This window comes from Scyliorhinus torazame, chromosome 13 (assembly GCF_047496885.1).
Source record: "Scyliorhinus torazame isolate Kashiwa2021f chromosome 13, sScyTor2.1, whole genome shotgun sequence".
Classification (NCBI taxonomy): domain Eukaryota; kingdom Metazoa; phylum Chordata; class Chondrichthyes; order Carcharhiniformes; family Scyliorhinidae; genus Scyliorhinus; species Scyliorhinus torazame.
Genome location: NC_092719.1, coordinates 22,845,492 through 22,859,588, shown reverse-complemented (window position 1 = coordinate 22,859,588; position 14,097 = coordinate 22,845,492).

The following is a 14,097-nucleotide window of genomic DNA, read 5'->3' as shown; positions in this document are numbered from 1 at the left end:
GCACACCTGTCACCGCGTGGCACTGGCGGGGGACACCCTCTCCCCGTGTCCGTCAAGGTTACGGTGGCCCTGAACTTTTATGCAACGGGGTCATTCCAGGCACCGAGTGGGGACCTGTCCGGCATATCGCAGACATCGGTGCATCGGTGCATCCGGGCAGTGACAGATGCCCTTTATGCCATGGCGCACCGCTACATCCGCTTCCCCGTGGACCGGGCCAGCCAAGATGCCCGGGCCGTGGGCTTCTCTGCCATTGCCGGGTTCCCCATGGTCCAGGGCGCGATCGATGGGATGCACGTCGCCGTGCGGCCACCTGCAGATAACAGGGCCGTGTTCACTAATAGGAAGGGGACCTATTCGATGAACGTACAGGTGGTCTGCGACCACCGCATGATGATCCTGCACGTCTGCGCCCGTCACCCAGGCAGTGTACACGACTCATTCGTGTTGTCGCGGTCATCCATCCCCGGCATGTACGAGGGACGCCATCCCCGGCTGAGGGGCTGGTTGCTGGGCGACAGGGGCTACCCATTGCGATCGTGGCTGATGACGCCTATACGGAGGCCACGCAATGAGGCGGAGAACCGCTACAATGATGCCCATGTAGCGACAAGGGGAGTGATCGAAAGGTGCTTTGGCGTGCTGAAGATGCGTTTCAGGTGCCTGGACCTCTCTGGGGGCGCCCTCCAGTATCGGTCAGATAGGGTCGGCCACATCATTGTGGTGTGCTGCGTCCTGCACAACATAGCCCAGCAGAGGGGCGATGTGCCGCAGGCAGAGGAGGGCGGAGTGGAGGAGCAGCAGGAAGAGGCCCAGTCCTCCCCAGATGAGGGGGATGGGGGCAATGGTCAGGGCAGACGGGGTAGACACAGACGGGTGGCTGTCCACCGTTACCGGCTGGCCCAGCGGGCACGGGACAGACTGATAGACGCCAGCTTCACTGACTAGATGGGCGTGGGAATCGGGTAGTATGGCCACAGACCGCACACCATGACAACAGCTGACCACCCACACCCCCCACCCATCCACCCACCCAGCACCCTCACCCCCCTCCCCAACCCCACACACCCCACCCGCATGCACACCACCCACCCACCCCCAATTGCCGATCCACCGGCGGCACAACGGGCCGGGCTCACCCAGTTGCGGGTGGACGCGTGTCTATCGCAGGCCATGGAGAATGATGACAACCCGCCTCCGATGAGCTCCTGGCTCTACATCGTTGGACTATGTCTGACCCATGGCCACAGTACCACCATCCACCCGGACCATCCCTGCATGCGGCTGTGACACTGCAGCGCACGGTCCCATCCTCTGCCCGGGGGATGTTGATGGCGGCCCAGGGGGAAGGGGGCAGACTCACCTGGGGCTGAGGTAAGACCACCCCTCACACACACACTTGCGCTCAACGTACATGACACCCCCGCACACTTTGGACAGAGCACAAAGGCAGCTTTGGTAGGTGTAACATTGACTTTAATAACCAAAGGAGTTCATGCACGTGCCCTAGCGCCTAAAACTCATCTGTGCCCTGCACCCGTGCCAACTTACTCAGTGTCTAATTGTTTGGCCTTACGGGCCCTTTGACTACGTCTACGTGGTTCCCCAGACGGTACAGCAGAACTGGAGGTGGACTCCTGTGATTCCTGCCCTCTGACACTGGATCCCTTTGGCGGCCGTTTCCTGGGGCGTCCTGGCCTAGATGGGCCCGGCTGCGGCCCGGGCGACTGGGATGGCGAGCTGCCAGCCTGTCCTGCCCGTTGCCCACCCGATGCACCTGGGACGGAAGGGGGGGAGTCCGAGGTGTCGCGGTGTACCGGGACCTCCCCTACAGAGGGAGCCGGGACGGACCACACCACCTCCTCCTCCCTCGGGGTGCCCGATGGCCCCCAGGCCTCTACATGGGTGGGGGATGCGAACGGACTGGCCATCCGACGCGCCCCCGACATCTGGCGCTGCCAGTCCTGGAGGCCCGTGCTGGTATCGACAGGGGTCTGCAGGTTTGCAGCCATGGAGCCCAGGGGGTTGTCGAACCCTGTCTGCGACAGTGCGACGCCAGCTCGCACATGGCCACTGGCGCCGATGCCCTCAGCGATGGCCTGCTGAGACTGGGCCATGGCCTGCAGAGACTGGGCCATGGCCTGCAGAGACTGGGCTATGGCCTGCTGAGACTGGGCCATGGCCTGCTGAGACTGGGCCATGGCCTGCTGAGACTGGGCTATGGCGTGCTGAGACTGGGCTATCGCGTTGAGCGCCTCTGCCATCTGGCGCTGGCACTGGCTCATGGCCTCCTGTGAGAGGGCAGCCATTTCCTGGGCCACAGACGCCGCCTGCACGGAAGGCCCCAGGCCTCGCAAACCGTTCCCCATGTCTGACACCGTCGCACCCATTGCCTCCACCGCGGACGCCACCCGTGCGGTGTCAGCCTGGGTGGCACGCATGACCGGGACCACTCCCAGCTCCTGGACGCGGGTGGACTCCTCCACCTGCGACCGCAGCCGCCGCAAGCCACCCGTCACCCTATTCGCTCGTCTCCGTGTCGGTGGTTGCATCGGATCTATGTGTGGGTGTGGTAACTGCAGGAACCCGGGATCCATCTGGGCGGCAGATGTTCGCTTGGCCTGGGCTGCCCTCCGACCGCCCGGTCCCTCTGCTGCTCCTACCTCCACCTGCTGTACCGGGACGGCTGTGTTGTGCGCACCAGTGAGTGTACCAGACGCCTCATCACTAAAGTGCCCAACCGTGGTGAGTGTTTCTGCGATGGTGGAGGGTGTTGGTGACAGCAGTGGCGTTGTGTCGTGCTCTTCGTCCCACTCTGAGTCCATGACACTTTGGGGTGGGGGTTCGTCTCCACCCATCCACTCTGAGTCACTGTCCGGTATTTCGTCTTCCCGGGTAGGGGTGTCCTGGGTAGTGCTGTCCCGGGTAGTGCTGTCCCGGGTAGTGCTGTCCCGGGTAGTGCTGTCCCGGGTAGTGGTGTCCCGGGTAGGGGTGTCCTGGGTAGTGGTGTCCCGGGTAGGGGTGTCCTGGATAGTGGTGTCCTGGGTAGTGGTGTCCTGGCCCGGATGTGACGGGGGCCTGTGGCTGCCCCCCTCATCGCTGGGTGGTCACTCCCGCACGTGACGGGGGTGTCGTCTCCCTGTTGCTCCAGGTCTCTCCGTCTCCCGTGGTGTGCGAGAGGCATCCTGCGGGCGTCGCATGCTGGAGGGTCCGGGTCTCTCCGTCTCCCGTGGTCTCCGAGGGGCATCCTGCGGGCGTCGCATGCTGGAGGGTCCGGGTCTCTCCGTCTCCCGTGGTCTCCGAGGGGCATCCTGCGGGCGTCGCATGCTGGAGGGTCCGGGTCTCTCCGTCTCCCGTGGTCTCCGAGGGGCATCCTGCGGGCGTCGCATGCTGGAGGGTCCGGGTCTCTCCGTCTCCCGTGGTCTCCGAGGGGCATCCTGCGGGCGTCGCATGCTGGAGGGTCCGGGTCTCTCCGTCTCCCGTGGTCTCCGAGGGGCATCCTGCGGGCGTCGCATGCTGGAGGGTCCGGGTCTCTCCGTCTCCCGTGGTCTCCGAGGGGCATCCTGCGGGCGTCGCATGCTGGAGGGTTCGGGTCTCTCCGTCTCCCGTGGTCTCCGAGGGGCATCCTGCGGGCGTCGCATGCTGGAGGGTGCGGGTCTCTCCGTCTCCCGAGGTCTCCGAGGGGCATCCTGCGGGCGTCGCATGCTGGAGGGTGCGGGTCTCTCCGTCTCGCGTGGTCTCCGAGGGGCATCCTGCGGACGGTCTGCATCTGCGGGGATGGGTGCCTGGACGTTTGGTCCTGCGATACACAATGAAGCATGCATGGTTAGACATCAGGCAGTGATCAGGTGATACGGGAGAGGGGGATATAGGGGAGGGGGGATATGGGGACGGGCTGTTGGTGGCTCACTTGCTCGTGGGGCCCTGACCTCTGCATCAGCAACCTCCCGGTCCTCAGGTCCGCCAGCCAGTTCCAGGGCCCTTTCCTCGTGTACGGTCAGTGGCCTCTCATCAGCGGGCCCTACTCCAGTCCTCACATGCTCCCTGGTGTTGTGTGCGCGCTTCTCCTGTGGGGGGGGGGGGGGCGGTGGCAGGGGTAAAAGGCAACAGTGTTAGGCAGGTATATGAATGCACGCCATCGGTTGCGCGTGCATTGCAGAGGTTAAGGTTAGGGCTGGATTCACTTGGGGATATGGGGGATATGGGAGAGGGGGGGATATGGGGGAGGGGGGATATGGGGGATATGGGGGAGGGGGGATATGGGGGATATGGGGGAGGGGGGATATGGGGGAGGGGGGATATGGGGGAGGGGGGAATATGGGGGATATGGGGGAGGGGGGATATGGGGATATGGGGAGGGGGGATATGGGGGAGGGGGGAATATGGGGGATATGGGGGAGGGGGGATATGGGGGATATGGGGGAGGGGGGATATGGGGGATATGGGGGAGGGGGGATATGGGGGATATGGGGGAGGGGGGATATGGGGGAGGGGGGATATGGGGGATATGGGGGAGGGGGATATGGGGGAGGGGGGATATGGGGGAGGGGGGAATATGGGGGATATGGGGGAGGGGGGATATGGGGATATGGGGGTGGGGGGATATGGGGGAGGGGGGAGTATGGGGGATATGGGGGAGGGGGGATATGGGGGATATGGGGGAGGGGGGGATATGGGGGAGGGGGGATATGGGGGATATGGGGGAGAGGGGGATATGGGGGAGGGGGGATATGGGGGAGGGGGGGATTTGGGGGAGAGGGGATATGGGGGATATGGGGAGGCTCACCCTGCCTGCTCTGACGAGGTCGTTCACCTTCTTGTGGCACTGGGTGCCTGTCCGTGGTGTTAGGGCCACAGCGGTGACGGCCTCTGCCACCTCCCTCCACAGACGCCGGCTGTGGCGTGGGGCAACTCTGCGGCCGTGCCCGGGATACAGGGCGTCCCTCCTCTGCTCCACCGCATCCAGGAGCGCCTCCACATCGCGTGACTCGAACCTCGGGGCTGAGCGATGGCCAGCCATCAAGTCGGGTGTTGCGGTCGGCTGTTCCGGTCGGGTGGGGGGGAGCTGCGTGGCCTTATGAGCCGTCACGCCGTGCAGCGCGTATGACGCTGCACGGCGTGAACCACTGCGCAAGCGCGGATCCCGTTACGTCGCTGCTAGCCCATTTCGGGCCGCAGACTATCGGCCCATTTTTATGACGTGACGCAAGTGGGATTTGCGCCGTTTTTTGCGCCGATCGGCGGAGTTTCCGCCGATAACGGAGAATTTCGCCCCCATATCAGCCCCAATCCTCAGGAATGGTGGAAAGGGCGAATGGAATAATTAAAACTGCAGTTACAAAAGTGTGTCAACAAAATGGGCTGCTATGGCCGGATGCCATACCCATAGTAATGTATGCCCTGAGAAATCAGAGAAATCGTAATACGGGTTTAACCCCGTACGAGAAAATAATTGGGACGTCCTATGACAACTGGAACTAAACCCCCAATGACTCCAGCGGCAGTAGCCATAATATGGGTAGGTGAGGCATCACTAAAGTGTGCCCAGGCCATGTGTGAAACTGCTGGGGAAAAAAAAGCAAAAAAAAACATGGAAAGGTGCAAAAGAGGGAAATACACACCCTTTAAACCTGGAGATCAAGTGTATGTGAAAGCACTAAACAAAGATTATTTTTCTCCCAGGTGGAATGGACCCTACCAAGTGCTGCTAACAACCCGAACAGCCGTTAAAGTAAAAGAAAAGCCAGATGGGATCCACGCAACTCGGTGTAAACTACATCAGACGGAACTTTGCGAGTACTAGCGAAACGCTGACCTGAAGAGAATGACACCGTTGATGTTTTTATATATTTTCATACTAATCCAACATCATGTAGAGGGTAAACTGAACACTAACACCTTGACATACATGTCCCACTCATACGCAGAGAGGGTAAATAAATTCAGTTGTTGGGTTTGTACACAAATTCCCAGATGCTTAGAGGAGGGCTTCCCTGTGCGACCTATCCCATTCACCAGTAACGAGATAGCAGAGTGGGCTCTAAGACAAAATAGTACAGGACGTGGGGAAGATACACAGAATATGTTCGATTGGAGATTAGCTGGATACGATATGAATAGGTTTGAGGAATGGTGGGGGCCTAGATTTAATGTGACACGCCAGCCGCCCTGTTTGATCCTTCCCAATTATACTGGAGTCCCAAAAGGTAGCATATGCTTTAGGAAACATAAAACATATGGGACCTACCCAGTTGGCACAAGTCAGTGCGACCAGACCTTGAATTGGCAACCCCCTATGCCCCGCCTTATAGTTAAAGGGCTATTCATCTTTGGCTGGTCAGCGGTTGAAAATCGTACTAATGGAGGCCCCTGCGGGGGGGAATCCGATTAGACTAATGATGACTGATAGTAAAGGATACCTGACGGCATATAACCACACATACTTTATCTGTGGACGCAAGGCGTACCTATGGTTACCAGAAAATTGGGAGGGCTCCTGCTATTTGGGATACGTAGTCCCTTATGTACATCACGTCCAACAACTAAAGGACCATCCCCATCACAGGACGACACGCAGTGTTATGACATGGGCACAAATGCTGGGAATCATGATGCCACCATTAGGAATAGCCTTCTACAGGATGGGTGAATGGATTTGATGTGGGGGCTGTGGGAGAATGTGGGCATCGGTGTTGGAGGGGCAGGGCCCCGCGGAGGAAGGGGGGGGGTGGAGGCCCGGGGATGGGGAGTTGGGGTAAGGCCGTAAAATGGAGCTGCGCCAGAGGGGGCGGGTCCGGCTCAGACGGAAAGCGCGGGCTTTTTCCTGCGCTAGGGAAGGATGGGGGCGGGGCCAGGGGGGAAGGGCAGTGCTGGAGAGGAGCGCACACTGACTGCCAAGGGGTGGGGGGATTCTCACACTGGGGGGTCGATGGAATGGCGGGAGAGGCCGGGGTCAGCAGGAGTCATGGGAGGAGCAAAATGGCTAGATGAGGATCTAGCGGGGGGGAGGGGGGGAGGGGAACTGGGTTGCTGCTGCATTGGCCAAAGGGGAGCTGGAAGTAGGAGAGGTAGTCGGGGCGGGCGTCCGCCGCCTGGGGGACTGGAGGGTGTGGGAGACGTGGGCACGTGGCTGGACCATGCTGCGCGCGGAGATCCGCTTTTCCGGCACAGCGTGGCCATAGGATCAAACCGGTGTCGCTACCGGGACAGAATCGGTGGTCTTCTCTGACAGCAAAATTGGCACCGCTTTCAGAGCTACCCTCTACCTCGGGGTGGGAATGAGGCTGCCACCTGCTGCCCTACACTGGGCGTGGGTGCAGGTGGCAGGCGTGGTGAGCCTGTGTTTTCTGTTTGGCAGCTCAGAACACACTGAGCATTCGCAAAAAGCTGTGGTTAGCGCTGCTGCCTCACTGCGCCAACTTCCCAGGTTCAATCCCAGCCCTGGGTCACTGTCCATGTGGTATTTGTACATTCTCCCTGTGTGTGCGTGGGGCTCACCCCCACAACCCAAAACATGTGCAGGGTCGGTGGACTGGCCACGCTAAATCGCCCTTTAATTCGAAAAAAAGAATTTGCATAAAGAATAGCCAAGCAAGATTTTTGACAAGTGGACGTTTTCTGTTTGACAGTCTTTGAACAGATTCTGGTGTTGGAGCTGATCTCTGAAAATAAAGCAGTGACTGTGTTACTCTGTGTTGTTTACAGCTGAAAAGAGCAGAGGGGAGAAGGCAGGAAGGGAAGGGGATTATGGATTGGACAAGACCCATTATCGCAGTGTTGCCAGAGTCCACCAGACCATTTAGAGGGTTAAAGAAAGGATTCTCAGCGGGTGCTCTTTCAGAGGGTATGTGCAGACGTGATGGGCTGAATGGCCTTCTTCTGCAGTGTAAGGATTCTACCATTCATGCCATAGAACTGCCATGACCCCAGTGAATGACCAGTTGTGGATGAGCACCTTGTCAGTGCAAACTGTGCCCAGGAACTTCAGCTGGAATATAGAAACTGGTGAAATTGGCTCAAGGGCAGAAATGATTGGACGAGAAGTGAGAATTCCCACAGAATTGAGGCCTGATTGGAAAGACTGTATTTGCACATGGTCCCTTATTTATGGGGGAAGTAATGTGAGTTCTTGTGACAACATGAGATGTTTATATGTATCATCTATTTGAAATTAAATGTACCTCTTTGTTTTTTAACAATATATATTTCAAAGAGCAATTGTTATGGGCCAGGTTTTAGAGAACCCCAAAGTGTACCATGGAGTTAATGGAAAAGTATTTTTTACAGCAAAACAATGTTTATTCTATGAACTCAAGTTGACCTTTTTAAAACATACAGTGAACAACTTAGCAACCATTAATTCAAATACAACCCCCAAAGAATACAACACTAAGTAATTCTTACTTTCCTTTTCACATCCATAAGACTTAAAACACCTTTTAACAGAAGCACATCAGGTTAAAGTCACTACTGCGAGCAGTTATTAGTTTTAAATCACCAGAATCGATTTACATTCTTTAGATTACAGAGAGAGACTCTAATACACCTTCTAGCTGTGACTGCAGCTATTCAGCTCTGAAAACGAAACTAAAACACACACTGCAGCAAACAGCCTAAAATGAAAATAAAAAGCTGACAGACAGCCCAGCTCCACCCACTCTCTGACATCACTGCAGTAATAAACCCCATTTCTTAAAGGTACTATCACTGCAGATATTTATATACATACCCATTTATAAACACCCATTTCTTAAAGGTACTCTCTCATGACACAATACAGCACAGGAACAGGCCCTTCGGCCCTCAAAACCTGCGCCGATTATGATGCCTGTCTAAACTAAAACCTTCTACATTTCTGAGGTCCGTATCCCTCTATTCCTATACTCTACATGTATTTGTCGAGATCCCTCTTAAACATCGCTATCGCATCTGCTTCCACCACCTCCCCCGGCAGCGAGAACCCCCCTCTGTGTAAACAAATGTCCTTCGCAAATCTCCTCGAAACTTTCCCCTCACACCTTAAACTTATGTCCCCGAGTAATTGATTCTTCCACCCTGGGAAAAAGAGTCTGACTATTGTGGCCATCTAAAATGGGTGCCCACAAGGATGATGGGAATTGTGGTCAGGTTGGAACACAGACAGATCACAACTTGTGTATATTGCAAACAACTTATACAGAAACACGCACCTGCTAGAGGCCACTACTGGCGGATGTGCTGAGGAAATACTAAAAGGGGAAAGGATGGCCCCTATGGGTAAATTTCTGTGCGAACACCGAGTCAGGTCCGGGGAAGATAGGACAAACCTGGTGGGATGATTTATGCAAAATTTATAAGAAGAATGTGTTGAAGTTTAAAAAGCCAATGGCCGTAGTGTGCTGCTTGTCTCGGTTAAGAGGAACCGAGGAGGGCCTAGAGACGCTCCATGGTCAGTTAGTGGAGAAGGAGGAGTTAGCCGCTAAGGACAGGGAGATCGCGGATGTTAAACGTGCTCACCAGTCCAGTATAATCCATCTTAGCACCTACCAGACCCAGTATGACAAGGCCTTCCAGGACACACAACGTGCTGTCTCGGTAAGAGAGGAGGCCGAACAGAAGGTCGCCCAGTTAGAAACCAAATATGCCAATTTGCAGGCAGCTTTAAAAGTGCTCCATCAGTCCACCAAGGAGCAAAGGCTAACTAGCGTTAACCACACCAAATGCCAGCGAGAAATAGAGAGAGACTCTATTCATTACTTTCAGTTCAAGAGGGATTTATGTGTACCTTCGGGACAGTAGGGACAGAGGAAGAAGAGATGGCTGATTGGGAGGAGTTACAGGAAAGTGCTCTAATGTATATAGTGAGAACTGAGAGTTGAAAGCAACCACTGCCAACCCCAGGAATAAATGCACCAGCCGCACCCGGAGGCCCGGTTGCACAGGTCACACCATCCCCAGTGAGTAGTGAAACTGCCCCGGTACCAATGAATCCGGTCACTACGGAAAGAAGGATCGGGAATATCGTAGATCCTGCTATTACCTACACCACCCCACTCACAGTAACCCAGTTAAGGGACACGTGTAACAAAATCACAACATTTGAGCCCACTGCGGACCCACATAGCTTCTTTGAAGCGATTCGCCAACAGAAAATTATGTACGGTTCAGATGAACAAGAAGAGGTAAAATTAATAGTCATGAACCTTGGCCAATCCATACGATCAGCTCAACCTGCGCCCCAAAATGTACGGGGTGGAACCTTAGATGAAATGAAGGAAGACATATTAACTGCCATCGGTCACAATAAAGGGGATCCTGTGAATGGTTCCAATAAATGCAGACAGAGGAAAAAGAACATCCGACTGCCTTTGCCAGTCGCCTCTGGATACATTTTAAAGCCGCATTTAGAGATTTAGATTGCGCTAATTTCGACGCCGCTGACTGGGCCAGCACTTTAGTCTCCCATGCCACACAAGCAGGTAAAAAGGCTTGCGTCAACTTTGATCCGGCCGAATAGATACACAACGAGGCATGGGTACTTAGACGTTTATCTAGACATAGTGATGAAGTGTTATTGAATAGTGGTGGGGAATTCGCCGGCAGAGCCATCAGGAAAACCTGAAAAACCCGCCATAAATTAACTTCAAAATGTTTTGGGAGAGAATCGTGCCCAGAGAGTCGGGATAAATGGGTCTTTTTCTGGATGGTAAGATGTAACTAGTGGGGTGGCCCAGGGTTCTGTCCTTTGGCCCCAGCTATTCACAATCTAAAAAAACGACTTGGAAACAGGGAGAGAAGGAACTATAGCCAAATTTGCAGACAACACAAAAATAGGTGGCACAGCAAGTTGCAAAGAGGAAATAACCTTACAAATGGATATAGATAAGTTGGGAGAGTGGGCCAAAATGTGGCAAATGGAGTTTAACGTAGATAAGGGTAACGGAAAAATAGGAAGGCAACTTATTATCGAAATGGGGAGAGACTTTGTGGTGCTACGCTGCAAAGGGATCTGGGGGTCCTCGTTCATAGAAAACTAGCATGTCAGGTACAGCAGACAATAAAGAAAGCGAATGGAATGCTGGCATTCACAGCTAAAAGAGTATTGTGCACAATTTTGGTCCCTTATTTGAGGAAAGATGTAGTGGTATTTGAGGCAGTTCACAGGAGGTTCACTAGATTGATTCCAGAGATTAGAGATTTGTCGAATGAAGAGAGGTTGAACAGTTTAGGCCGATACTCTCTCGAGTTTAGAAGAATGAGAGGTGATCAAATTGAAGTATACAAGATGATAAAAGGTATGGTTAAGTAGGCATGGAGCGGATGCTTCCTCTTGTGGGGCATTCTAGAACGAGATGTCATAGTTTCAGGATAAGAGGAGCAAATTTAAAATAGATTTGAGGAGAAACTACTGGCGGAATTCTCCGGCTACGTTCGCCTGGCAACCTGAGAATCCCGCTCGAGGTCAATGACTTTTCCATTGTCAGGGTCGCACCCATGGCGTTCTTGCGGCACGTGGGGCAGAAGAATCGAGCCCTACTTCTCCCAAAGGGCTGTGAATCTGTGGAATTCATTACCCAGAGTGTGGTGCATACTGGGACAGTGAGTAAATTTAAGGAGTTTTGGGAAAGGAGCAGAACTCTTGACTCTTTAGTCAATAGCAGCCAGAGGCTGGCAGTGGTAGCAGAGGCTGTGCAAAAGTCAAGGGTTGAAAGATACAACCTTTCCAGAAGAAGAAAAAAAAATCTGAATCAACCAAGGAGTGAGTGAGAAAAAAAAATATCTGGCTGAACCTAGAATAAAGATGCCAGGATATGACTATCCGCCATTATTTTCTGAAAGGGGATCGTATGGCCAATGGAGAAGTGCAGTTAAATAAAAGCACGTTACACAAAACTATCACCACCACAAGTGCCACCTGCAACCCCTTTACATGTCAGGATTTTTAATTGGTAATGGGTTCAAGGGTTATGGAGAATGGGCAGGAGGGTGGAGTTAAGGCCAGGATGAAATCAGCCGTGATTGAATGGCGGAGCAGACTCGATGGGCCAAATGGCCTAATTCTGCTCCTATACCTTATGAACTATGAGCTTTTGATTGGTCCTAACTGGGGGACTGTCCTCAATCACACCGCGGGTGAACTAACCTCACCAACCCCAACCTTGCACCCCTCCCCCTGCTCCAGCTTTGCTCACCTTCCTTCTAGACGAGACAGGGGGAGACAATAAGAAACACCCCTACTTCCCTGGCAAGGAATATCAAACATTCTGAGGCCCAATTCCATTTAGGACTGGAACCTTAAGAGGTTTTGCTGAATTCAAAATATGATACCCCAGAAAATATGGCTTTAGGTGCGGGCGGGGTACCAATGATTCCTAAGAAATGAGATGGTTTCCTTGTGTCACAAAACTTCACAACATAAATTTGTGTTCCTATGTTCTGATGTCCAATTATAGAAGTTAATGACAGCAAATGCTCCAGTTCTATCAGCTTTTTAATCTTTTATCCTTTTAGTTATACAAATAATTTTCTGCTTTCCCAACCTTGGAAAGAAACTGCACAAATACATTAAAGCGCTGCAGCATATTAATGTCAGAAAGATTTGAGTGACGAATGGCCATTTGGCCCATTGAAGTTTGCCCCTCCTATACTTTAACTCATTCAGCATAACACCCAACTGCATCTGGAACATCTGTAATGTCATTTTATCTTTCTTGGTGGAACATTCCAAATATTTCAGCTTGATAGATTTCATTTCAATGCTGGAACCTTTTTCAAAATGTTTTAGTTATTTGGATTGGATTGGATTTGTTTATTGTCACGTGTACCGAGGTACAGTGAAAAGTATTTTTCTGCGAACCTTCTGATCCAGTCTTCTGATTCTACTGGATAGGTGAAATGTGAAACCTTTCACATCTTTTGTCCTCTCTGGGGACTGCCATTAGCACACTTTCCCCTTGGTTTCTGTGGCCATTAGCACCCGGTTTCCCTGGGTTTCTGTGGCTATGACTCATCTTTCATTCTCACTCCACAGTATAAATATTTCCCACTTTCTCGGTCTGTTAGCTTTGACAAAGAGTCATCGGACTCGAAACGTTAGCTCTTTTCTCTCCCGACAGATGCTGCCAGACTTGCTGAGATTTTCCAGCATTTTCTCTTTTGTTTCAGATTCCAGCATCCGCGGTAATTTGCTTTTATTTAACTACACTTCTCCATTTAGCGTGGCCAATCCACCTACCCTGCACATCTTTGGTTTGTGGGGGCGAAACCCACGCGAACACGGGGAGAATGTGCAAACTCCACACGGACAGCGACCCAGAGCCGGGATCGAACCTGGGACCTCGGCGTCGTGAGGCAGCAGTGCTAACCCACTGCGCCACCGTACTGCCCATTCTCTCATTTCGAAAGCCCCCCTCACATGATTCAGGCCTGAGTTGGGATGAAGAATCTGGCCTATCTTGTCTGGGATTAAAGGTCACATCCCAGTTAAATATATCCCAATAGTTCTGTGAAGGATCATTTAGATCCAAAACGTAACTCTGTTTCTCTCCACAGATGCTGCCAGACCTGGTGAGATTATCCAGTATTTTCTGATTTTATTCCGGATTTCCAGCATTCACATTATTTTGTTTTTATTAACATCCATTCTGTTTTATTTTCCTTGAACACACTTTACACAAAACTATCACCACCATAAGTGCCACCTGCAACCCCTTTACATGTCAGTGTCAATTATTGGATACTTAACATCAATTTGACATGTAATTGGAATGTCTCTTAACACATTCCTAACATCCGGGGCCCTGGGTATCCTACTGTCTCTTTGCGGACAAAGTGTTTTATTTGTAGGTGTCTCATTTCCTTTCCTGTCGGTAATTCCCATTCCTCCATTAGTTTGTTTAGCGTCGCTGGTCTATTTCCTAAAAAGAGTCCCTAACTATCAGCGTTCCCCCGTCCCGTCTCCACTTTTTAAAGGTGGGGTCTAGCATGGCTGGTGGGAACCTGTGGTTTCCACAGATGGGGGCCATGGGGGACACCTTGGTCAGCCCAAAATGTTGTCTTAATTGGTTCCACGTTTTCAGTGTGGCCGCTAACACTGGGCTGGATGTGTATTTTGCTGAG